Here is a 27,317-nt window from a genome sequence, read left to right as displayed (position 1 = left end):
CAGCTGCTTAGTTGAAGAAAGGAAGAAAATAGCTTTGTGGGACTTCATTCTAGTGAACCTGCTGAGGTCACTTCAGAGGCTGAGAAGAAAATAAGAAAACATATTGATTAAATTGTCATTTATCAAGTTTGAACTGATAGCATTTTTTGTCTTGTTTTGTTTCGACAGGACTCTCAATCCCAGAGTTTGTGTAAGACCTATTTTCTTAAATTATTTTTGTAAGGAACAGGTGCCAAGAGAAAAAACATTTTTTGTGTTGGGTAATGTTTCTCCATTTTTCTCATAGCCTTTGTTTGTATAGATTTTCTCATCTTCTTTCTCATCTGATAGTGAGTCCTTTCTTTGTTCTAGCAATAACAGGATACATAAACAAGGTTATTTTGGGCCATTGCCTGGTCTGCTTAGGCTTTGTATGACAAAGTCAAGGGAATGTGATTTCTCTGATGACCTCATGTTTTAAAAAGACATATTCAAATTGTGGAAGCTAAGGCATATAACCAAGGATGAATATTTTAAAAGGAATTCGTACAAATTACTCAGGAAAATCAGAAAGTATATTTAAGCTTTGTTAAGAGTAAAAAGATAACTGAGTCTACATCCCAAAGAGATCACAAAAAAGGGAAAAAGACTCACACATGCAAAAAGGTTTGTAGCATCCCTGTTTGCAGTGGCAAGAAACTGGAAACTGAGTGGATGCCCATCAGTTGGAGAATGGCTGAATAAATCATGGTATATGAATACTCTGGGATATTATTGTTCTATAAGCAACGATCAGGAGGATGATTTTAGAGAGGCCTTGAGAGACTTATATGAACTGATATGAAGTGAAGTGAATAGAACCAGGACATCATTGTACACAGCAGCAAGAAGATTATGTGATGATCAATTGTAATGGACTTGGCTCTTTTCAACAATTCACCACCAACAATCTGCCACATAATTCAGGCCAATTCTAATAAACTTGTGATGGAGAGAGACAACTGCATCCAGAGAGAGGAATATGGAGTTCTAAATGTGCATCACAACATAATATTTTTAAATTTTTTTGTTATTGCTGTTTCCTTGCTTATTTTTTTCCTCTCATTTTTTTCCCTTTTTGATCGGATTTTTCTTTTTTTTTTCTTTAACTTGGTTTCTTTATTTTTTTATTTTATTTTATTTTTTTAATAACTTTTTATTGACAGAACCTATGCCAGGGTAGTTTTTTACAACATTATCCCTTGCACTCACTTCTGTTCTGATTTTTCCCCTCCCTCCCTCCGCCCTCTCCCCAAAGATGGCAAGCAGTCCTATACATGTTAAATAGATTGCAGTGGATCTTGGATATAATATATGTGTGCAGAACCGAACAGTTTTCTTGTTGCTCAAGGAGAATTGGATTTAGAAGGTATAAATAACCCGGGAAGAAGAACAAAAATGCAAGCAGTTTACATTCATTTCCTAGTGTTCTTTCTTTGGGTGTAGCTGCTTCTGTCCATCCTTGATCAATTGAAACTCAGTTGGATCTTGTCTTTGTTTAAGAAATCCACTTTCATCAGAATACATCCTCATACAGTATCGCTGTTGAGGTATATAATGATTTCCTGGTTCTGCTCATTTCGCTCAGCATCAGTTCATGTAAGTCTCGCCAATCCTCTCTGTATTCGTCCTGTTGGTCATTTCTTACAGAACAATAATATTCCATAACATTCATATACCACAATTTATTCAACCATTCTCCAATTGATGGGCATCCATTCATTTTCCAGCTTCTGACCACTACAAACAGGGCTGCCACAAACATTTTGGCACATACTGGTCCCTTTCCCTTTTTTAGTATCTCTTTGGGGTATAAGCCCAGTAGAGACACTGCTGGATCAAAGGGTACGCACAGTTTGATAACTTTTTGGACATAGTTCCAAATTGCTCTCCAGAATGGCTGGATGTATTCACAATTCCACCAACAATGTATCAGTGTCCCTGTTTTCCCACATCCCCTCCAACATTCTGCATTATCTTTCCCTGTCATTCTGGCCAATCTGACAGGTGTATAGTGGTATCTCAGAGTTGTCTTAATTTGCATTTCTCTGATCAATAGTAATTTGGAACACTCTTTCATATGAGTAGTAATAGTTTTAATTTCATCATCTGAAAATTGTCTGTTCATATGATCTGATTTTTCTTATGCAGCATAATAAATGTGGAAATATGTTTAGAAGAATTGCACGTTTAACCAATATTGGATTACTTACTTCTAGGAAAGGGTGAAGGGAGAAAGGGAGGGAGAAAATATAGAACACAAGGTTTTTCAAGGGTGAATGTTGAAGACTATCTTTGCATGTATAGAGTGGCACAGTGGATAGAGCACTAGCCTTAAGTCAGGAGGACCTGAGTTCAAATCTGACCTGAGACACTTAATACTTCCTAGCTGTGGGATTAAGTCACTTAATGTAATGTTCTTAATGTAGTGTTTGGTTTTCTGGAGATCTTGGGAGCAGCCTTCATTTCAGTTCAGTAATTACCACAAGAACAGCCAGGGGGTAAAGTCCAAATCCTTTATTATCTCTTTCAAAGTCTTGTCTCCTTACTTAGGGCTTGGCTAGCTTTCTGGAGAGCCTTTCAGACTGGCCTTGGTCTCCTTTCAGACTAGCCTTGGTCTCAGTGGAGAAATACGGGAGGAGAGTCTGCCACGTGGATGGTGTGAGATGGGATGAATCTGGGTCCAAGGACTTGTGCTCCAGCCTCCAGTCTTCTATCCACTTGTCTTCTCTGGCTCTGAAATCTTCTCCTCTGTGCTTTCAGTTCCTGCTTATATGTTCCATACTGAGTATAAATCAATCATTATATCATTAGGAAAACATTATTTGTTGTAAGATTGAATCACTCATACTGAACTTAGAGAACTATTAATCACCATGCTAAACTAGACAATCATTGTATTTATCAATTCCACTGAGTTAGCATCTTGTAAGAATCCTTATTTCAAGTTCAGAGTTCTGGCCCATAACAACTTAACCCCAGCTGCCTCAGCAATAAATAAATAAATAAAAAGCTATTACAAATTTTTTTTTTTAAATAAGAAGATAAACAAGGACACAATATACCCATTGATGGGGGAAGGTGATATATTGTTAGTTAACAAGTAATCCACGCACAATGTCTTGCACCATGGCAATCTACTAAATGTTTGCTGACTGTATGAATGACAGGGAGAAAGTCACTGGAATTGAGTGAGTTGGTGCTATGATCAGGTTTGAGCAAAATCACTCTGGTGACCAAGTGGAAGAGGGATAAAATCAAGACAAGGTGAGGGAAGGGGCCTTTTAGAAAACTACTACAATAGTCTAGGCAAGAGGTGACAAGGACCTGGACTAGAATAGAAGCTGTGTGAGTAGCCAAAAGAAGACATATGCAAAATATGTTGTGAAGTCAGAGATGGTGAGATTTGGCAACTGACTGGATCCCCAGGTGAGTGAGAGTGAAGAGCTGAGAATGACACTGGGATTGTGAGGCTGGCTACTTATGAGGATGGGATTATCTTCAAAAGTAATAGGGGCAGATTTGGGAGAAAAGATAAAGAAGTCTGTTTTGGACATTTTGAGTGTGAGACTGTAAGACAATTCAGCTTTCCCAGTCCCCACATGGAATTTCTATGGAATATCAAGTTAGACACGTTTAACAGTTGGTGATGCAGGACTGGTGCTCAGAGAGCCGCTAGGGTTAGAGACAACAGATTTGGGAATTATCTACATTGATAATTAAACTCATGGGAGTTGATGAAATAACCAAGAGCAGATTAAGAAGACAGCCCAGAGCAAAGTGAGTATGTCCCCAACCATATTAGTGACAATCAGTTTGTGAGTATTCCAAGGAAGAAGATCCAGCAAAGGATACTGATAAAGAGATAAGGGGAGAAGGTGGCAGTGAAATGAAAACCCAGAGGAGCAAGAGCATTGAGAAAGAGAAGGCAATAAATAGGGTCAAATACCCTATTTGAGAAAAATAGGGTGAGAAAAAACACTGGATTTGGCAATTAAGAGATTCTCGACAACTTTGGAGAAAGCACTTTCAATTGAATATTGAAGTCAGAAAAAAACAGATTACAGAATGCATAGAAGATTGTAGAAGAGATGAGAAGAAGATGTGGAGGGACTGAATATAGACACCTTTTTCAAGGAAAGGGCAAGGGGAAAAATAGGACATTGGTCAGTGGAAATGGTTGGACCAAACGAGGGCATATTTGCAAGCAGTAGAAAAGGAACCAGTAGAGAGGGAGAAATTGGAAAGAACTAATAAAGGGGAGGGGACAAAGGAAGTAAACTATTGAAGAAGACAGGATAGAATGGAATCACTTAAATGAGTAGAGGGAATTAGTAAGGAGTAAAGCCATTTCATCATGTGAACCAGGAGTAGATTCACCAGGAGTGAAAGAGAAAGGGCAGGAGGCATTTTAGTGACAGAAACTGAGGAAGAGAGGGAAAAAGAGAATTCATACTGAATGTCCTCAGTAAAATATGAGGTAAGAAGAAGAGGGAGAGACAAAGCCATGGGAAGTTTGAAGAGTGATGAGAAGATTTGGAAGAGCTGCTGTAGAGGTGGGATTGTGAGTTGCTAAGAAAGGTATAGTAGGATTGCCTAGCTGCATCTGGTTAAGGTTATGTAACATAAATTCTGAGTGGACACAGTAGTAAAACAATTCAACTTTCCCAGTCTCAATTCCTCGGTAAACCAATTCAACTCTATACCATTCTCTACTCTCAAATCCCTTTGACCCTATTCAATCATGGATTCCTCCTTGCCAAATCCTAATCTTGGATTACTCCCACTACCCACCTCCTTCATTCTTTACTCACATGTTGCCGAACTGAACTGGAGAAAACCCCAAAACTATGCTGATTGGATACACTACAAATATATGTTATATAATTTCAGCTAGACTCTTTTAAAAAATTATTGAAGCTTTTTATTTTCGAAACATATGCAAGGATAATTTTTCTTATATTGACTCTTGCAAAATCTTGTATTCCAATTTCCTCCACCTCCTACCCATTCTCCTAGACGGCAAGGAATCCAATATGTTAAAGATGGTAAAAATAAATGTAAATCCAATATATGAATACATATTTATAGAATTATTTATAGAAATATTTTTTTTTATTTAATAGCCTTTTATTTACAGGATATATGCATGGGTAACTTTACAGCATTAACAATTGCCAAACCTCTTGTTCCAATTTTTTACCTCTTACCCCCCCCCACCCCCTCCCCTAGATGGCAGGATGATCAGTAGATATTAAATATATTAAAATATAAATTAGATACACAATAAGTATACATGACCAAAACGTTATTTTGCTGTACAAAAAGAATCAGACTCTGAAATATTGTACAATTAGCTTCTGAAGGAAATCAAAAATGCAGGTGTGCATAAATATAGGGATTGGGAATTCAATGTAGTGGTTTTTAGTCATCTCCCAGAGTTTATAGAATTATCTTTTAACTAGACTTTTACAAAGAGCAAGGCATTCTTTTGGCTCTTTCCTATTTTATTCTAATCCTAGAGGCTGTTTCATATCTTCTCTCCTCTTCTCAAGACTCTCAAAATACCCCAACACCCAAATTCTCAACTGAGGACTTTCCCTAGTACTCCACTGAAAAAAATTGAGGCTATTCACTAAGAATTTTCCCCTCATCTCACATCCTTTCAACATCTTCTTTTCTAGTCTTTATTAAAAAGGCAATTATTAAAAATTTCCTTGCCAAGATCAGTCCCAGTCTATGCACTTTTGTTCCCCCCTGCCAATTTCTCCAGTAGATTGCTCCAATATTATCTCAACGATCTTCCTAATTTTCAGTCTCTCCCTTTGTACAGATTCTTACTTGCAGCTTAAAAACATGCCCTTCCTTCCTCTAGCCTGAACAAACAAAAAACCTCAGTTGATCCTTCCATCCCTACTATAATTTTATTTTTTTTCTGTCCTCATCTTGAAAAGATCATTTATAATAGGTGCCTCCACTTTATCTTCTTTCACTACTTATTAACCCCTTAATGTGGCTTCCAAACTTATCATTCCCCTGCAAGTGCTGTCTCCAAAATTGCTAATGGTCTCCTAGTTGCCAGATGCAAAGGTCTTATATCAATCCGTGATCTCTCAAAGCCTTCCACACTATTGATAGATTTCTTCAACTTGATACTTTTTTCTCTTTCTAAATTTTCAGGACACTTACTCTCTCCTAATCCTCCTCCTACTACCTGATCACTCCTCCTCTGCTTCCTTTGTTGCATCTTCCTCCAGACCCTGCCTTCCAAATGTAAGGATCCCGCTACTCCTATGCTTTCTCTACACTACTTACTTCACTTGGTGATCTTATCAGTTCCCATGAATTTAATTACCACAATACTGAAGATGCTAAAATCTACCATTCCTGCCTCAATCTCCAATTTCAAATATTCAACTGCTTTTCAAGACATCTTGAACTGGATGTCCAATTGACATCTGAAATTCAATATGTCCAAAATGGAACTCATTATCTTTCCCTGTAAAGTTCCCTCCTCCCCTCCCATCTACCCTATTCCTGTGAAGGGCAACACCACTCAAGATCCTTGCCTTCCTCGATGTCTCACTCTGTCATTTCTATATATCCAAGTCATTCCTGATTCCATCTTCATTTTTCTTCTCTAACACCGTCACCACTCTAATGCAGGCCCTATCACCTCACATTTTGATTATTGCATGGTGGTGTCTGCTGGTGTATCTGCCTACTTCAAGACTGTTCCCATTCTAATTTATCCTCCATTCACACACTTAAAGTTATTTTCCTCAAATGCAAGTCTGATCGTATCATCCTCTCCACTCAGACTCGAGTGACTTCCTATTGCTTCCAGGAAAAAAATACTTTTTTTTTTTGGAATTCAGAGCTTTTCTGTAACTTAGTCCCCTCCTTTTCAGTTTTCTTGTACTTTATTCCCTAACTTGTCAAACCAGTGATACTAGCCTTCTGGATCTATCACACACAACAAAAAAAAGACATTCCATCTCTCAGCTCCAGGCATTTTCTCTCACTGTCTGCCATTCTTGGAATGCTCTCCTTTCTTTGTTCTAACTAAAGATATTGCCAGCTTCCTTTAAATCCCAACTAAAATCCCACTTCCTACAGGAAGCCTTTCTTAACCACTTTTGATTCTAGTAATTTCCTTCTTTTTATAATTTCTTATTTATTCTGTGCATAGCTTGCTTTGTGTGTATATATATATATATACATATATATATATATAATATTTTTTACATATTGTCTCTCCCTTTAGATTGAAAGTTTTTGGAGGGCAGGGACTGTCATTTGTCTCTTTTGTATCCTCACAGTGACTGACATGTAGTAGGCACTTAATAAATGTTTATTGAATGAATGATCATAATACTTACTTCATTAAGTAATCTGTGGAGAATTATTAATCTCATCACTGATAATTTATCAGCCTATTTTCCAACTTGTCCTGTCTGCTAATTATATAATTTTGATAAACATGGAAAAAATAATGAAGCACTAGATCACATCTATGTGTAAGATAAAGTTTTTAGCTGATGTAAGATATGTACAAATGTTTCACTCCCACATCTTTTCACTACGTCATTTAGAATAGAGATAGTTTTGAAACATACTTAGAAAAGTTCCGAAGAGACCCCAGGCCACCAGTCCTTTTGATAATCACTAGAACATTCTTGGATCAATAAATCCCAGTTTAAAAAATTTTACCCTCTATGAGTTGATATGTAGTTCCCTAAGAGATATTATCATTTATTCTAATCTTAACAAATGACCTTCTAATTGTAAGTAAATTTCTGTGTAATCCCTTTTTGATCAAAATCACGGACGTGATTAATTTTACTTTTGTGATTGTTAATTTTTCCATTGCATTTGCCTCAGAAGGAGACAAATTGGTAAGGAAAGCAAAGAACTGAATACTTTTAGAAAAGATATAGTTTACATATATAGATAAAAGAAGAATATTTTCAATGGCTTATTGGCATTTAATGTGAATTTGAAAAACTACTCTGTTTTAAGATGCAAGCAGTATAACTTGCTGTGTAAAGTGAGATTTCTTGGGACTATAATTTTAATTTTTTCTCAATTTTGAATCCAGAAAAATGTTGAGTCAATAGTTCATCAGGAAGAGGAAGCTGCCAATAGCTGCCCACACCAACCACCTCCAAATGTTACATTCAGTCAAATGAGCGTAGACTGCTAGGAAACTGAAGGCAAGATCCTCTTGACACAGTTTTCCCATTGTGTTATTTCTCTTCTGAATGGTAAAGTTTCCTACCTATTAACATGGATGATACCTCTTGAATATATGACATTCTGATACAAAAATGTTACTTGGAATTGAATAACACATTTTGATATAAATATGGCGCATTATTTCACTCAAAACCTAAAAGTCACATTAGCCTGAATGATTTAACATCACTGAAGAAGACAGAAAAATGTTGTTGGTGTTATTTAATTATTTCAGCCAGATTAGATTCTTCATGATCCCATTTAGAAAAAATATTAGAGTTGCTTGCCGTTTCCTTCTCTAGCTCATTTTACAAAGAAGGAAACTGAGACAAACAGTTAGGTGACTTGTCCAGTGACTAGACTTGTCAGATTAGTAAGTTTTTTTTTTTTTAAGTAATCTTACTTGTACTAATAATAGCTGTCCCTGAGTCCACTATGAGGGAAATGCAGAGATGGGGAAAAAACTGTAATTCTATTGTTTTAAATTTTGTAGATGCCTAAATGCCCCACTACTAATCTGAGAGATAAAATTTATTAGAACCTTTTCTTCAGAGAGGTGACTCCAGTATCTGTTGTGAGCCAGAGAAAACTGACTTAAGGAGAAAAAATTCCAACTTAAACATTATTGAATGATTATCTTTAGAGTTACTAGAGGAAGGACTATATAGAGATATAATCCTGATACCACTTTTTAAATAATTATAATTCCAATAAACAACCACATCTTTTTTTTTTTAATCTTCATTTCATTCTAGTGGATGCCTTATTGGAAAACACAGAATGAAACTTGGAAGTATCCCAGGAAGGAGAAAGAGATTCCCCCAAACTATTAAGGAATCACTATCCAAGTTCAAAGTTTTGTTCCCAGTTTGGTTTAGTCAGATCAAATATAGAGCAAGTTTAGATAATAGAAGGTAGTTGCTTTAGGTCATGTAATATTAATCCAGATGATATTGAGGAGATAAAGCTATTAATTAAGGAGAATTGGGAATGTGATCATTGAAGGGAAGGAAGCAGTATAGCTAGATCTAGAATGAAGGGTGGGAAATCTTTGAACTTGAATAACAAGATCCAGGGAAAATGGATTCTTACAGTATACTTGGAGAATTAATGGTAGCAGCAGCAGTAGTAGTTGTAGTAGTAATTGTGGTGGAGTGGTGATAATAGTAGTAGTAGCAGTTTCTTTTAGGAAAAAACCATGTTTTAGGGAAAAAACCGAAAATTTTATATTCTGCTAAATTTAGATTCAAATGCTATACACAGCAACTAACCTGATATATATTTATAGTGATTCAACCTATGGCTTCTGAAGACAGATCAGGGACCAAGTTATAAGGAAGCAGACTTCAAGTCTATATAAAGAAATCTCAGCTATCAGACTGGTTGAGTTCAATTCAATAAGAGTTTACACAGTGCCAATTGTGCAGAGGGCACTATGCTTGGGGGAAATATTCCTTATTATCTTTCTGCCCGGAGACCACCAGAGGATGTTAAATACCTATTACAAAAACAAAGCCCACTGAACTGGAAGAGGTGCCGGTCATTAGCTCTCACTAGAGAGCTTCAGTCTCATTCCCCAAAGGGTAGCCTAGCCCATTAAAAGCTTTTCACAGCTGATTGCTCACCTGTTCTTCATTTTCTACTTTACCTATCATGCTAAAAAAAGTCTGTCCCAGAGCAAAGAACCCAACTGAATAAACCAATAAGTGGAACGTTTTACCCTAGTTCTTTTGGATGTCTCTGACAGCTGACCTTAGCCCTCTAGCTGTTTTAAAGCATCCTAACCTCCACAAGTCAGCTGTGTCAACTCACTCCTGAAAATTTTCCTGCCTTTCATAATTCCACACCAGTTGTTTTCTCATCCTTGACCCTTATGCTATTGATTACCTCTTTCCACTTCTCCTCCCTGATTTCCAGCTGCATACATACATGCAGGTGATGCCTCAAGATGACTCTATCCCAAAGTGAAACTCCTAGGGAAGATGATAACCTATTTTAATTCATTCCTTAGTGAATAACATTCCCTTCCCATCATTCTCTCCCCCATCCTGGTGATTCTGAATTCCTATATTTCAAACCTTTTTTTTTTCATTTTTATTTTCAATTCCAAATTCTCTCCCTGTTTCTAGACCAGCTCCTAACCACTGAGAAAGCAAGCAATATGATATACATTATACATGTGAAGTCATGCAAAATACATTTCAATATTATCCATGTTACAAAAAATAAGTAAGAAAAATAAAGTGAAAAAATATGCTTCAGTCTGCCCTGATAACTGTTCATTAGTGTCTTCTCTGGAGGTGGATAGAGCTAAGTTCAAATCCAACCCTGAGTCATTTAATCTTGTTTGCCTTAATTTCCTCATCTGTAAAATGAACTGGAAAAGGAAATGGCAAATCATCCAGTATATTTGCTAAAAAAAAAAAAAATCCCAAATAAGGTCATGAAGAATCACACACAACTGAAAATGATTCCACAACAAAATCATTTCATTATATAGAACTCACCCAGAGGGTCTTCCAAACCTTTTCAAACTGAGAGAAATGATTATCTCTCTCTTGCATATTAACTAACTACTGAATCAGAACCAAGGTTTTTCCCCTTTTCTACTTTCCTCATCCAGAAATCAATCAGCATGGGGAATCTTTCTCATAGACTTATCCAGGATTTAGATCTAAGCAAAGACAGTAAAAGAAATTTTAAGTTTAGGGTAATAGATAGATTTCTGTTCATTGTGTTTACTCAGAAAGATTTGTGAAAATGTGGGTTCTTATAGAAATTGCTAAGTTTCTTTGACCAAGATTTGGGTGGCATGGTGTCATTTACCTCCAAGTCCTCATTGCAATAAAGCTGATCTCTCATTATAATATTAATTCTCTCATTAATTGTTAACCAGTCAGAGTTGATCGCTACACTAAGGAATACTGCTCTTGCAAGAGCATTTAAACTGTGAGCCCCCCACCATGAGGGGTCTTTGGCATTCCAGAGCAACAGTGATTTTTATAGTGATACTATTAAAATTATTATCATTATACATTATATTATATTTAATATTATATTATATAACACTATGACATAATATATATAATTTTTATTACTAATAACATGATAGCTTTATTAATAAAATTACCTAGAAACTATGTCTCAAGTTTCGTATACATCACAAAACCTGCAGCTCCCCTCCCTTCATCCTTTCAGCAGAAAATCTTGCCTCATAGTTCATTGAAGAAAAAATTAAGGCTATTTTCTGAAGGCTCTCTATTATCCCCTCCTAATCTCCTGTCCTTCAGATGCCTTCCACCACTATTTCATCCTTCACTCCTGTCTCACATGAAGAAGTGACTTTTCTTCTTGCCAAGGCTAATCTGTCTACATATACAAGAGATATCCAGTACCATCTTCTCCATCAGATTATGTACCCCCTCTGCTTTCTTACTGACTACAAATACATTCATATTTCCCATATACTCAAAAAAGGCCTATTGTCCCTAAATCTCTCCTCCCTTTTGGAGCTAAATTTGGGGATATACATATAACCACTGGCTACCTCCTGATTTGCTTAACTTCATTCAAGTCCTACTTTCTACAAGAAGTCTTTCTTGATTCCTCTAAGATTATTTCCGATTTACCTCTATAGAGTTTATTTACGACTCAGCTATGTAAACACTGGACCTGGAAAGGTATGAATTTAAATCTGGCCTCAGAAGCTTAATACCTATGCAACTCTAGACAAGTCACTTAATCCTGTTTCCCTCAGTTTCCTCAGCTGTGAAATGGAAAAATAATACATCTACCTTCCAAGACTGTTGTGAGGATCAAATAAGATCATATTTGTAAATTGTACAGCAAAGTACTTATCACTTAATAGTCATTTATTAAGTGTTCTGTTCTCTCTCCTCCTTAAATTTGTGGATGTAGATTGTGAACTTCTTGAGAGCAGAGACTGGATATTTTTATTGTTTTGTTTTTGCCTTTCTTTGTATCCTCAGCATTTAGAACAATATTTGGCACATAGCAGGCACTTAATATGCTTCTTGACTTGACTGAGTTCTAGATCCTGACTTAGAAAAAGCTTTCAAAATTTCTTTTTTTTTTCCTTCTGGGCACCAAGATCAAATTTAGGATAGTCAATTTGGGAAAGGGAAGAGGAAAGGAAGGGAAAGGAAGGAATGGAAAGTGAACAGATTAACTTCCTTAGGAACCAATGAGGCAGAGGAGAAAAAGTACTAAGTCTGGAATTATGGTAATATATTTTAAATTTCATCTGTGCTATTTACAGATGTTAAGCAGTTCATCTCTTTGGACTCAATTTCCCCTATGCCAAATAAATTAGATGTCTAGGCTAGAAACTGGTTAAACCAACTAGGTTCAAAGATCAGGAAAAGGCTTCAATTGATTGCTCTTGCTTAATAAACCTCTTGCATATAAGCTGACAAGCCCTGCATAGAATTAGAACCTCATTAACAGAATATGGGATGTATGGGGGGGGAACATGTTTAGGAGTAGCATGTAAGAAATGATATAACCCTAAGAGGAATTAAGTAATCCATTCTTTGGGGAGAAAGAACTGTGATGATCTAACAGTTTAAAGCTAGTCTGCCTTTGTACTTAGAGTTCCCTCTTCCCATTAGAAGGATGGAGCCTGCTTCTGACCAGAAACATCCAATTTCTCTGAACTTTCTCAATAAAATTTTTTTGTTACTTGACTTTCAAAGACAGATTTTTTCTAACACTACGTCCTCCTTCATTATGGTCTCTAATGAAAACACAGTCCTCTTTGTCAAGGTGAATTCTTAATCCCATATCTTCTCTATGTCTCAACTTCACAGATAAATTCTTTGAGAAAATCATTCATTTATTAAGCATCTATTAAGCACCTTCTATATACTAGGCATAGTGCTAAGTTTTGGAAATATAAAGACAAAAAAAATCCCTTGCTCTCAATGAAAGCACAGTCTTAATGGGGAAGATAATCTGCAAATAAGATGCATACAATATAAATGGAAATAATCAGCAAAAGGAAGGCTTTAACCATTAAGAGCAATAAAAAAAAGTCTTGTAGAAAAAAACTCATCTACACTTCCAGTCCTCTCTTCTTCTATATTTTGCTTATGACTTTATCATTCTACAGTAATCTACCGATCAAAACCATTGATCATCTTCTCCTCCTAAACATTCATCTCTAAATTTTCATGTTGTGACTCTCTCCTGGTTCTCTTCCTATCTCTATGACTGCTCCTTCTCAATCTCCTTTTCTAATTTTTCAGCCAACCTACTTCCAAAACTCTGCCCTGGATTCTTTTCTCTTTAGCTCTATACTACCAGATTTGATGACTTGATCTTTAGGGGTCAATTACCATACACTTTTATAGGAATAATGGTGGTGACGTAGGATTGGTTTGATTACTATTGCTCAGAATATGAGATGGAACATGATTGAGGGGAGGAACAGCATAGAGAAGAACTAGGTGGCTAAACAAAGCATGATCTGATCTGGCAACCTGTGCCTGGCTAAATAATAGTAAGCTGGTTAAATTTGCAATTACTTTTTCCCCAATCAAGATGGCTTAGTCCAGGGCATAACCTACTCCCAATTGAGTAGGTTAATTCTCCCGTTTTTCTGGCAGTTCTGTCTAAGAGTCTATTCCAGGTAGAAAGAAACAGCAGAAGTAGGCAAGTGATGAGATAGGCTGGGTCAACAGCTGGACGGGATGTGGATGGAGCCTGATCACTGAAATCCTTTCTGACAAATCCTGAACAAGGAAATAATACGGTTTAATCTCCATGTTTCAGTTGTGAACTTCACCTATGTCAGATGTTGAGCTTTCTGGAAATAACTCAGCTACCCTACTCTGACTCTATAAAATAGGTTCAGCTGACACATCCATATTTCTCCCTTCTCTGACTTCCCACCTCAATCCTCAGTCACTGCCTGCCTAGTAACACACAATTTTACCCTCAGCCAGATGTTTAATTATAGTATTCTTCAATTGTTTCATGTGCATGGACACATCCTGGTTTTCCAATAACTGAATCTTTCTAAGATATAGGTTTCTTTTGTGTCTCCTTCATTACTAGATACATTGCCAACTGCCTAATGGGAATCTCCCAGTGTTTACCCCGGGAGGCATCTCAACATGTTTCAAACAGAACCCATCTCCTTTTTAAACCCATCCTCCACTATATTTCCCATTGCTTATGAAGATACCAAATCCACTCAACCACCCAAGTTTGTGATCTTGAAGTCATTGTAGGCATTTTTCTCTCCTTCCCCTCTCCCCCAATATCTAATGAATGGACAAGTCCTGTCTCTTCACTTTCAATATGTCCTGCATGATCCCTCACATTTACTCATCTAGCCACTCTCCTAGTTCAGGCCCTCACTTTTATCACCTGGACCAGTGGTTCTCAAAGTATGGTCTAGAAAATCCTGGGGATCTCTAAAACCCTTTTAGAGGGTCTACAAATTCAAAAATAGTTTTTATTTCCAATATGGTAAATGTCTATAAATATAACCCAGATAAATAAAAACACTTTGGAGAGATCCTCAATAATTTTTAATAGGATAAAGATACTGAAAACAAAAGTTTGAGAACCACTGACCTGGACTATTATAATAGCCTCCTAATTGGGTTCCCTAATTCCAGCTTGTCCCCTCTCCAATCCATCCTTCACATGATTTCCAAAAGAACATGTTTGGTTATATCATTCCTCACTCAAGAATTGTCAGGGACTCCCAATTACCTTTGGGGTAAAACACATACTACTCAGACTTGGCATTTAGAGCTTTTCACAGTCTGATTCAGCTCACAATTTCATTCAGCTTCCTTGAACAGCAAGTTCATTCCATCTTCCACCTCCATGTCTTCTCATAGTCTATCTTGAATGCTGGAAATTCAATCCTTCTTCAAAGATGATTCCACTTGGATATCATTTCCTATGAGAAGCCTTTTCTGATTTCCGGAATTGTCAGTGCTTTCCCCCACCTCATATTAGCTTTCATTATCTTATTAATCAACCGGTCAATAAATATTTATTAAGTGCTTACTATGTGGCAGGCTGTGTATTCACACAGCATCCTTGCCCTCTCCCCCCACCCCCAGAAGATAAGATTCTTGAGATCAAAGACTTTTTTCTTTGTGTAAATAGCATTTAGCACCTTGTCTTAATAAATTCTTGTTAATTGACTATTAATAATTCTTCAATAAAAACATGTTACTATTTATAAGAAAAATGTTGACTTCGACACTCAGCTAAACTATGAAGGTTTCTATTTTGGGGGGAAGGAAAGTGCCAGGGAGTTTTCAGGACTGAAATGCCAAGTACCCACATGTTTGCTCAGCGAATAAGGCGGAGTGAGAGATAAAGTGAATTCCAATCGGTCTGTGACAGCCTTCTATGACAGATAGCCTGCAGAGCAGAGGAGAGCACAGCTGAATAAACCCAAGAATGGAAAGAAAAATGAATGCAGCCAGGGGGATGCTGAGCAGGATGAAAGATAGCACAACTGTTTGAGACTAGAAATGAAACCTCATTACTGCCCAGGAAAAGACAGAGGCTGCCAAATGGGTGAAGTAGGAAGCAAGAGATTCAAGAACTTGAAGAACTTGAAGCCTTAAATGGAAAAGATATTGAATAGAAGCATCCTAGGAGGAAAGGATGACTACAAGAAACATGATTAATAAATACTGGATGAATTGAACTGATGGATGCGAAGGGTTTCTTCTATTTATCCTTGACACTGGGTGGAAATCTCAGGATGTAGACTACATTGATTCAGCAGGAAATGTCCTGCTTGCCTAAGGGAGTCCTAGCATAGGAACATTCAAGCAGCATCCTCATAGTAGCTATTTGGGAATCTCCTGCTGAACGATAGTTATATTAATCCATGATGGAGGCTTTGATGGATTGGATTTGACATTTTCCAGAGCTCCCTATCCCTTTCTCAAATGGATTGTGCTGTCTTTCTAATCCTGTTCCAACCTCTGATATTGGGTAGAACCCCTTTCTCCAGATCTCTTGAAGAATAAAAGGAATGGATTGGGCATTAACACCTCCTACTAGGAGATGCTGAAGCCAGGACATCACTTGAGTTCAGAAGTTCTGAGTGACAGTGGATCTAAAGGCAAATTGGGTGTCTACACTAAGCCAAGAGAGTCTGTCTAGGATGCTCCCTAAAGAGGGATGAACTCACTCGGGTCATTTGTTCTGGTCCGGGCTTCCAAGTATATTAGCAGTGCCTGGGTGAGATATGCAGATTCAGTCTCAAAGGAAAACAAAAAGAATAAAAGGAATAAGGAACGCACTGAATTTCTGTTATGAACTCCTAGGCAATGGTGGACAAAGAAACACTGGCTGTTAAGTTACTTACTGACTTCTCTGACTTCCTTCAAGATCCAACTAAAATCTCATCTTCTACAGGAAGCCTTTCCCAGTGCTTCTTAATTCCGTTCCTTCCCTCTATTATTTCCCATTGTAATGCTGGAGAAACTGAGGCAAGATAGAGATTAGAGGTTTTTAATATTTTATTAGAGGGAGAGTTTGGACTGGAGGCAAAACAGGATCCATGCTGACCCCAGCTGGCTGTATTGGACTTTTGTCTCAAAGGGTCCAGCAGTGAGTAAGGGATTCCAGGGATTTTTATAGTGCTTCAGTGATCAGGGAAACAAAGGCAGAGGGGGTTAGAATTTTTGTGAGCAGAAACTCCAGGAAAGGACCATAAATTCAGTTCTGACAGGTTGGGGGTAAGGCTGGATAATAAATTCTGACAAGTTGGGAAGAACCTAGGAGCCACTAATTCTGGTTCAGAGGATCCCATCTAGGTATCTGAGATAAGCCATATGGTGTTTTATGACTCTTTGGAATGCTAGTGGACAGGGCTTCCAGTCTTAATTATCTCAGTCCTAATGGTCAGGAAGGGAGTTTACCATCAGGGAGACTGAGACAGAACAATGTAGGGAAACTGAGGCAGAATAATTCAGGGTAACTAATGTAAGGAAACTAAGGTATAATACCATTTATGCTTATTTCACTTGTTTGTACATAGAAGTTTGTTTATTATTTTCTTCCATTAGATTATGAGATCCTTAAAAACAGAGATCGCCTTTTGTCTCTTTTTATAGCAACATTTAGCCAGATGTTGCTATACTGGCATATGGTAGATGATTAATAAATGTTTATTAACTGACTAGTTGGGTCAGATATCCTTTTTCCTCATGCTTCACATTTAGGTCCCTGGCTAATAATCTTACCTCATCTAGGAAGCTCAAACTGGAAAATAACAAGAAAAAAGTATTAACTGATACCAGAGCTGAGATGAATCACAAAGGGCCAGAAAGAGAAGATTTGAGGAAGGATTAATGGAGCAGCCCCAATCCTTAAAAAACAGTATGGAGTCTCTGCAGAAAAATCAATATCAGCCTACCTTATACTGACAAAGCCCCAGTATGATGACATTCAGAGCACAGGGTGAGAAAGATCGATTTCCGCTGTCCCTTCATAGCTGTTTTTTTCCCAATATGCTAGTAATTGACAATGATTTTCTATGCTTAAATGGTTGAGAGAAAGCATTCATTAAGCACCTATTTTGTGCAAAATATTGGTGCTAAGTGTTGGGATACAAACTGAAAAGCAAGATGATCCCTGCTCTCGGGGAGCTAATATATGCTGATAAGGGGACATAGTTAAAGGATGTTCAGTGTAAGTCAGATGGAAAGACTCCATGGTCCTTGGGGTACCAGAGCAGAACAGATGGTAATGTCTTTTCTTTTATCATATTTCCACTGATAAAACCATATCTATTTTTGATGCTGAAGACTCTGACAATGGCAAGGACTTTATCTTTTCTGTCTTCAGACTAAGACTGGAGAGGAATTAGCCCCTGAAATTGTGGGTCACATGCCCATAAAGTTGATTCCCTGGATGATGTCTGCTAGAGCTGGGCTAAGTGGGGCTGGTGGGTGGTGGCATAAGGTGGGAAGGAGACATTGCCTCCCCAGGGATCCTAGGGCAGGTGGGGGTGGCTAGGGCAGTGTGCTACTTCGATGAGTCCATTCTCCACAGGTAGTTCTCCCATCTATGATATCCAGGGCAGATGAGGAAAGGTTGAAAGCAGGGACAGAGGATCTAGAGTGTTATTTTGTTTTAATTTTATTTTTAGAGTTTAGGTTCTAGGATAATTTGTAAGAGCACAGTTTTGGAAAGAAAATGTATTTGGCATCAGAGGACCTGAGTATGTTTTGATTTTTCTAGTTAACTAACTTCTTAGACATCTCCAGCCTTCCATTGCCACTTGGATTATTGTAACTGAAAAACTGGGCTTTTTAACCCCTGGAAACCCCTGTGCTATGATAGGCTAACTTAGATCTAATCTTTCTCAGTTCTAGGCCTCTATAACCCTTCCTGGATATCTCAGCCATGCTGACTCCACTTGGGCCTCCATTCTTTCCTCACCAGAAAATTGGATTCTACCCATGGAATAATCCTGTGCTGTGTTAAGTCAGCTTCCACTTTATCTAAATGTTCAATTCTAATTAAATCAAATGGAATTGGAATTGCTTCTGTTAAACCATCATGAAGGTTCCCCAAGGAGAACTGTTGATGATGGAAGAAAAGCCTTATTTGCAAAACATCATTTGACTGGTTAATTTGAGGAATATGTAGCTATCCTAGATGCTAGGTTTTATCTCTTTGAGTTCCAAACTTAGAGGTCCTATATAATTAAATATATGAAATATAGTTGACCAAGAAAAATCTGGAGGTCAAAACTTAGTAACTAGATAATCCAATGTCAGAATTGCTAGTCTTATGAGCAGCTATCCCATGATATTAGTGGTCTCAGGTAAAATCCAATACTAGTTTTATCAGCAACTTCTCATGATATTTGTGGTCTCAGCTAAAGTCCAATCTTCTCCAACAAGTCCTTCCCCCTCCTCTTTATCTAAGTGCCTTCCCTTAGAGTTTAGCCCCCATTTCTCTTTTTTTATACTTTGCTTGCACATAGTTGTTTGCATGTTGTTTCTCCCATTATACTGTGAACATATCAAGAGTAATGATTGGTTTTTGTCATTCTTTCTATCTCCAGTGCTTGGCAATACATAGTAAGTACTTAATAACTTACTAGTTGAGTGGAATATGTTATTTATTAATATTTGGGATGTTGAAGATGAATGGACTTCAGAGTTAACACTATCGTTTTAAAAAATTCTTATTTTGGCCTGTGTTTTAGCTATTTGGGACTCCACTTACATCCCCTTTGAGCTTTAAATACGAGATTGCTGCAATCCCATCATGATATTCTTGTTACTATCACACACACACACACACACACACACACACACACACACTTTCCTTTTTAACTTATAATAAATTTTATTTTAATATCTTAAAAACATAAATAAAGCTGATGTTCAGTTTCAGCTCTCTATGGCATTTCTTGGTTATCTCTAGCCATAATCTTCTGTCTTTCAGTTTTCCTTTATGTATTCTCTTTCCTCACTAGAATGTTCATTCCATGAGGGCAGTAACTGGTATGCTTTTATTAGTAGCATTAGTATTTTTTTTCTTTTTCTTTTTCTTTTTTTTTTTTATTTAATAGCCTTTTATTTACAGGTTATATGTATGGGTAACTTTACAGCATTAACAATTGCCAAACCTCTTGTTCCAATTTTTTCACCTCTTACCCCCCACCCCCTCCCCCAGATGGCAGGATGACCAGTAGATGTTAAATATATTAAAATATAAATTAGATACACAATAAGTATACATGACCAAACTGTTATTTTGCTGTACAAAAAGAATCAGACTCTGATTACAATTACATTGTAATTAATTGAGTACAATTAGCTTGTGAAGGAAATCAAAAATGCAGGTGGGCATGAATATAGGGATTGGGAATTCAATGTAATGGTTTTTAGTCATCTCCCAGAGTTCTTTCTCTGGGCGTAGCTGGTTCAGTTCATTACTGCTCCATTGGAAATGATTTGGTTGATCTCGTTGCTGAGGATAGCCAGGTCTATCAGAAGTGATCATCATATAGTATTGTTGTTGAAGTATATAATGATCTCCTGGTCCTGCTCGTTTCACTCAGCATCAGTTCGTGTAAGTCTTTCCAGGCCTTTCTGAAATCATCCTGTTGGTCATTTCTTACAGAACAATAATATTCCATAATATTCATATACCACAATTTATTCAGCCATTCTCCAACTGAAGGGCATCCACTCAGTTTCCACTTTCTAGCCACTACAAAGAGGGCCGCCACAAACATTCGAGTAGCACTAGTATTTAATACAATATTCCACATGTAGAAAAACTTAATAAATGCATCTATCATTCTATCCACATTTATAACTTGGCAGGTACATTTAACTTTTTGGAGTTTCAGTTTCTTCGTCTATAGAATGTGGGGGTTGAATTGGATGACCTTAAGATTTTTTTTTAGTCCTAAATCTGTGATTCTAAAATTTCACAAAATAACAATTAACGAATTATATTCTCTTCCCTATGTGAACTATGCAAAACCTATAGAGAAAAACCCTTTTCAGGCATATAAGAACAATGCATTCTTCCCTTCACCCACCAGCATCTCAGCATGCCTGTAAAATACTATTATTTTCTTCCACACCTGCAAAGTACAACCTGACAATTTCCTAAGCATCACTAAAAGTCCCTTCAATACTATCCTTCCTCTCCAACCAGGTAGAAATTCAGCATGAGAATTCAAGAGTTGGGTGGGGGGGAGTTCATCCTTATATGGTTAGAGGATAAGAATTAAGTTAGTAGCAAATAAAATACATTTCCTCTCACCTCACACAAAAGACTAATTTTTTCTAAGTCACATTTATTTTTTCATCAAGTTTTACTGAGATCTATTGTGTTTATAATACTGCCCTACTTTAGTAGAGACAAAATGATCACAGAATCACAGAATTTAAGGGAGCTTGGAAGGGATTTCAGTGGTTATCCAACCCAAACATGGGGGAGGAGGAAAATCCAAACCCAATTAACTCTTACACTTGTAAATATATATAATACCTTAATCTGATAGTTTCCTAAGCATCATCAAAAGTATTTGAGAAAACCTTAATACCACTTTCCAATCCAACCAAATAGAAATAATGTGAGTATTAAAAACAAACAAACAAAAAGAAACAAAACACCCAAGAAGTTCTTATAGTAGAAATAGGAGATAGTCCTATCCCACAGGAACTTAGAATAATAGGTCCACAGGAGATCATTATATACTTCAACAACGATACTATATGATGACCAGTTCTGATGGACCAGGCCATCCTCAGCAACGAGATCAACCAAATCATTTCCAATGGAGCAGTAATGAACTGAACCAGCTATGCCCAGAAAAAGAACTCTGGGAGATGACTAAAAACCATTACATTGAATTCCCAATCCCTATATTTATGCACACCTGCATTTTTGATTTCCTTCACAAGCTAATTGTACAATATTTCAGAGTCTGATTCTTTTTGTACAGCAAAATAACGTTTTGGTCATGTATACTTATTGTGTATCTAATTTATATTTTAATATATTTAACATCTACTGGTCATCCTGCCATCTAGGGGAGGGGGTGGGGGGGTAAGAGGTAAAAAATTGGAACAAGAGGTTTGGCAATTGTTAATGCTGTAAAGTTACCCATGCATATATCCTGTAAATAAAAGGCTATTAAATAAAAAAAAATAAAAAATAAAGAATAATAGGTCCATGCCTCTCTTTTCTCTTGAAATTCATCCCTTGAAACTCAGTTTAAATCTCCCATCACTGCCACCTAGGCAATCCTATAGGTGAGGACTTAAGAGTCAAGATTGAAGTATCAGAGCCATATTTGGAATAAAGCTTTGCAAAGCTGCATATGCTCTAAGAAGCATTAAAATATCTTTCAGAAAACAAATGATAAGAGGTTGAATCAGCTGCTTGTCTTATCAGCAGCATGGTGAGTGTCCAAGAGTCTTTCAGGGTAGAAAGATCAAGGTTTCTGGACCAATGTAAATTGTTTATGAATTGAGGTGGCTAGGTGACCTGGAGTCAGGAATCCCTGCATTCAAATCCAACTTCAGTCACTTACTAGCTGTGTAAACTTGGATAAGTTATGGGGAATAATAATGACAACTCTTTCCAGGGTTAGTGTAAGAATCAAACGAGACATCTGTAAAACACTTAGCACAGTGTCTGGCACATGATTTTTTCCTTTCCCTTATATACCTATACCTCTGGAGCTTCCCCCATACCTCATTGTCAAGGTAGTCTTGTCACTTATTTGTTGTCTGAAAACAGACAGGTCAATTTTTCTCTTTGAGCCTCAGTTTCCTTCCTCAATCTGTTCCTGCTCAATCTGTATAGAAGTATTATCATATGGAAAGCATCTTGTAAACCTCCAATATTCCAGTAGATTTGTTTTCTTATCTATATGAAATATCCTTCCTATGATGCAAATTGAAAACAATATATACCGACCAGTTCTGTGCAATTCATGTTCATGTCCTTTCAAAAAATCTGCCAGAGGGGATCCCACATAACATGATGAGGGGTTTGTTTAAATACTTTCAACACTTCATGAATATCCCACTAGGTGAAAATTTAAAAATAACATTACATTTTTAAAGCACTATTATCATGATTCTTATCTCACTTAGTCACCTGTTATCTGACAAGAAATTATTTCTATTTCCCAATGTAGAGGATCTCAAGGAGGTTTTTGATTATCTCTCTTCCTTTGATCAGATGTTGCCAGCCATTATGTTAGGCAGTCCAGACAGGGTCATAACACCATTTTTATTGCTGTTTGGTAGTTTCAGTCCTGTCTGGCTCTTCATGACCTCATTTGGAGTTTTCTTGGCAAAGACAGAATGGTTTGCCATTTCCTTCTCTGGCTCATTATATAGATGAGGAAACTGAGACAAACAGGGTTAAATGACCAGTATTGAACTCAGGAAGATGAATCTTCTTGACACTTCAGGCATGATACTATATCCACCGTACCACATAGCTACCCACATAAAACCATAAGGAACTATTTCAAGCACTGAACCAGATCTAGTTATGTATAGCCTTATACTAAATGAACAATTTGTAGATGGTTAAACACACTTTATCACATTAATCAGAAGAAAAGTAGGAACCCCAAAACCTGCTTCCACTTAGGAATTCCACCATTGAGCTTCCTCAAGTATTTTTCTTGCTCCTAACATAATGAGGAACTTGTGTAGCCTAGGGAAGATGGTTCATCTCTAGCTCACCCAGGCTTTGAGCCCCACCCAGAGACAAGAATACCCAGACCATGCTTAGCTAACACTGGGTTTAAGATGGTTGAAATAATATTGTTCTCTCTTTGCTCCCATCCCTTGTCTACCTCTCTCCTTGGGTGGATCAATTCTTATACATCTCTCCAATTGTTCTGGACCACCAAGTGGGATGGACATGAGGCCTTCTTGGAAAACTGACCCTTGCCATAGTTTAGGGCTATAATTCCAGGAAAATCCTCCTTTGCTTGTAGCCTTGCTTAATCTCACACAAACCACTTTATAATCTATGGTCTCCATGTTCTTGTACCTTGAGGGTGGAATGGATTCCCAGGATAGACAGTGAGCCCTGATATGAAGTCAGGGACAGCTGGGGCCCAAGGTGGGGTAAAAATTGCTTTAGGGTATAAAAACTGCTCTTTGCTGCCTGTGTTTTGCTTCCCTTCACTAGACTAAGATACTGCTGAAGGTGCTGCCTTTTTCTTGAAGGAATTGAATATATTACTTTCTGCTCTGGCTCTGAGAAATGTTCATTTGAGTTATTTTGGGTTAGTGTTCACTGTCCCATACAGTTTTCTGGGGACTCATCCGGGATTTGTGCTTACTCACTGGCGACTGACTCTCCATTCCCAAAGGCAGGCACCTGTCAGGGGAGCAGCCCCAGTAATCTTTGGACTTGACTGGAGAGAGCCCACTGTGGGAAAGTAGGAGCCTGGAGAAAGGGAATTGCCAGAGCAGAAACCAAAAGAAGCTCTGACAGACTAACAGAGAGAAAGCTGGCTGGTGAGAGGAACAATCACACAGAATATATGCCTATAGCCCACAGGTAAATGCTGAAAGGGACATCCCCTAGTAAACCGAGCTGAAAGGGGGCTCTTGGGATTATTAGTGATCCATCGAAAGGGGCAGCACCTAGTAAGCCACTCTGGGTGATTGAGGGAAGGGGATAATCCCACTGTAAATGACCTATACCAAATTAAATATCAGAACACAGAACAACTGAAAAAATAAGAAAATGATAAAATACTGTAGCTCCATTGGGAGGACACTATTTAGGAGGAGGTACCATTTGGCCCAGAATAGATCCTCTGAGAATTGAGTATGTCAAAAGTTAAATTCATATGTAAATGTCTTTCAATCTGGAAGATAGTTCCTATGCAGCACTTTAGGAATTTAAAAAGCAGTTTGTGTTTGAGTCTGTGTTGTCTATGTTTTGTTTTCTATGTTGGTTTTTTTCCTTTTTTTTGCTGAGCAATTGGGATTAAGTGATTTACCCAGGGTCACACAGCTAGGAAGTGTTAAGTGTCTGAGGCCAAATTTAAATTCAGATCCTCCTGACTTCAAGGCTGGTGCTCCCTCCACTATGCCACCTAGCTGCCCCATTTTCTATGCTTTTCTTAGCTTAATTTTTTAAAAAATTAAAGCTTTTTAATTTTCAAAAGATGTGCATGGATAATTTTTCAACATTAACCCTTGCAAAACCTTGTGTTTTAATTTCCCCCCCATTTCTCTCTTCCTCCTCCCCTAGATTACAAGTAATCCAATATATGTTAAACATGATAAAAGTATACGTTAAATCCAATATTTTTATAGTTTATTTAAAAGATTTCAAGCAGTCTAGAAAAATGGAGTTTTTGAGGGGGAAAAGGAATTTTCTCCCAAAAATGTGACCTAAATTACTGTGTCTTTAAATTTAAATGGCATATGATAGAATTACTTTCAACTGATGCATTTGGGAATAAGATTTTAGAAATATGTGTGCATTAATATTGTAGTATTGCTACTAGAAAGTTAAATTTAAAATAAGTTAAAAGTTAAAAATATGATTATTAAAACAAAGTTCTCTGGTAACTTAACTAAAGAGATCACATGTTTGTATCTCCTGATTAAATGAAATATATTGATTTATAAATTGTATATTGGGTAATTTGTAAAAATTATGACCTATGCTTTAAAATTTAGTCATCTCTGCTGGGACATATATGTATAAGTTCTATGAAATTTGGGCCAAAGTTATTTAAATATTGCCTATATTGTGAATCTTAAAGTTAAAAAAAAAAAAGGTGGTTTTAAAAACAGACAAGAAAGATTGATTTGCAAAAACAATTGATAGTTTGAATGGAACATCTAGTTAGAATCTCACAAGCTAATGTACTGATTTTTAAAATAATTTTTTTCTCAGTTGGTATGTATGTTAAAACTAGACTTGATTGTAAATTATATGAAATTCCTATCCATTTTTATGATAAGCTATGTTATATTGATTTGGCTATCACTAATGAAAATTGTGAAACTAATAATTATGTTGTTTGGGGTTATTGCTGTAATATTGAAACCTAAAATTGTTAAGGATTATTGATGTGATAGGTTGTTGGAGAAAGAGAGAAGAGATGTTGGAGGGCACAGAGAGGAGCAGGATGTTTTTGGCTGGCACCAAATGATGTGGTTCCAGGTCCCAAAAATGGAGGGATAGAATAGACATCAGGAATGGTAAATGGGAGAGTGGGAGAGCATTGGAAGGGGTTTTGATAATTAATGATGGAAAGGGCAAGTTCCTTAATGACACTTGCTCTTTGCGAGGAGAAAGGAAATACCCTTTGAGGTTGGTGCACACCCTTAGCTGGCAAGTAAAACCTGAATGGGATTTAGCATCCTAAAAGAGTTAGCTGTAAGGAGAAATGGGGTCGCAAAGCATAGTACAGTTAGGAGGGACACTACATGACATGAGGAAAGGGGAAAGGGTAAGATCTGTTGGCTTGGGAAGGTGAAGCCCTCTAGGTGTGGCTGCTTCTTTTTAGTGAGAGAACAAACCCACCACTGGAGCTTACCCCCTCAACTTCTGCCACCACCCACCACCCCCGTTGGTTAAATGAAATTACTTTAAAATTAATTGCTTCTATTGTTTAAAGGAATAGCTTACATTTACATGTTGTTAATAACTGAATGTATGTTTTTATTTTTCAAGTTTTAAGGCAAAGTCATTTGCGATGCTATATCAAAGGTTCAACTGCTTAGCAATGCAAGGAACTTCTAAGAGAAGTTTGTTAGATTTCTGGTTAACTGCAAATTCTCTGAAAGTGGTTATTTCAAAACCCAGTCAGCAAATTAACTAATATTTATTAAGTGCATCATGGTCTCATTGTTTATGAATATAATGCCTGCTCTACAGGCACATGGAATAGTTTAGGATGAAAAACCTTATTAGTGAAACTTGCAATTGAGATGAAATCTTGGGATTATAACTGTTATTGTTTTGAGTTTTGAATTTGGGAATGATTATCTAATGAATTATTAAATTAGTAATCCACCATTTGAGAGCTCAATCGGCTAAAGTAGGATTGTTACTACATGTTTAGTTGTCGACTGTGCCCTTGGGCTGAGGCCCTGAAGGATCAATTTTGATACTATTATAATCATGCCTCTGCTTTTTCCTCTTATAGAAAATTGTAATCTCTGTAATCAGAATAAGTGGTCAATAGTAGTCATAAGCATAGATCAAGTATGTAATATTTTGCTGTTTTCGATCTAAAAATATGTAGTCATTCTATCTATATAATTAGGTAAATGAGTATTTGGCCTGGTCATCTATCTCTTGCTTAGATGTATGTGTTTGTATGAAATAAGGGCTTTTAAGGACCTTATGTAAATGCCAAAACAACTGATACAACTGTCTGTGGAACTTGTTATTTTATTGATATTTGGTTTGGAGAAGAGGATTTTAATATATTCAAGTTTTCTTGGAGAGATATAACTTATGGAATGTTTTGTTGCATCCGTGGGAAAATTTATAGAAATCTGAGTGGTTTT

The 27,317-nt window shown here is 37.0% G+C and overlaps 1 long non-coding RNA gene across 1 annotated transcript in view; it reads right to left on the bottom strand.

Annotated features, from left to right (window-relative positions):
* Positions 1-2,579: 2,579 nt before the first annotated feature.
* LOC116421590 overlaps positions 2,580-27,317 on the bottom strand; it is a 65,636-nt gene continuing 40,898 nt past the window's right edge. The window contains exon 3 of the long non-coding RNA XR_004232035.1: positions 2,580-2,802. This is a non-coding gene — a long non-coding RNA (uncharacterized LOC116421590). The remainder of the gene's footprint in view (positions 2,803-27,317) is intronic.

This window comes from Sarcophilus harrisii, chromosome 2, assembly GCF_902635505.1.
Source record: "Sarcophilus harrisii chromosome 2, mSarHar1.11, whole genome shotgun sequence".
NCBI classification, from domain to species: domain Eukaryota; kingdom Metazoa; phylum Chordata; class Mammalia; order Dasyuromorphia; family Dasyuridae; genus Sarcophilus; species Sarcophilus harrisii.
Note: the sequence above shows the minus strand (reverse complement) of the source record. Positions and strands in the feature narration are given on the sequence as shown.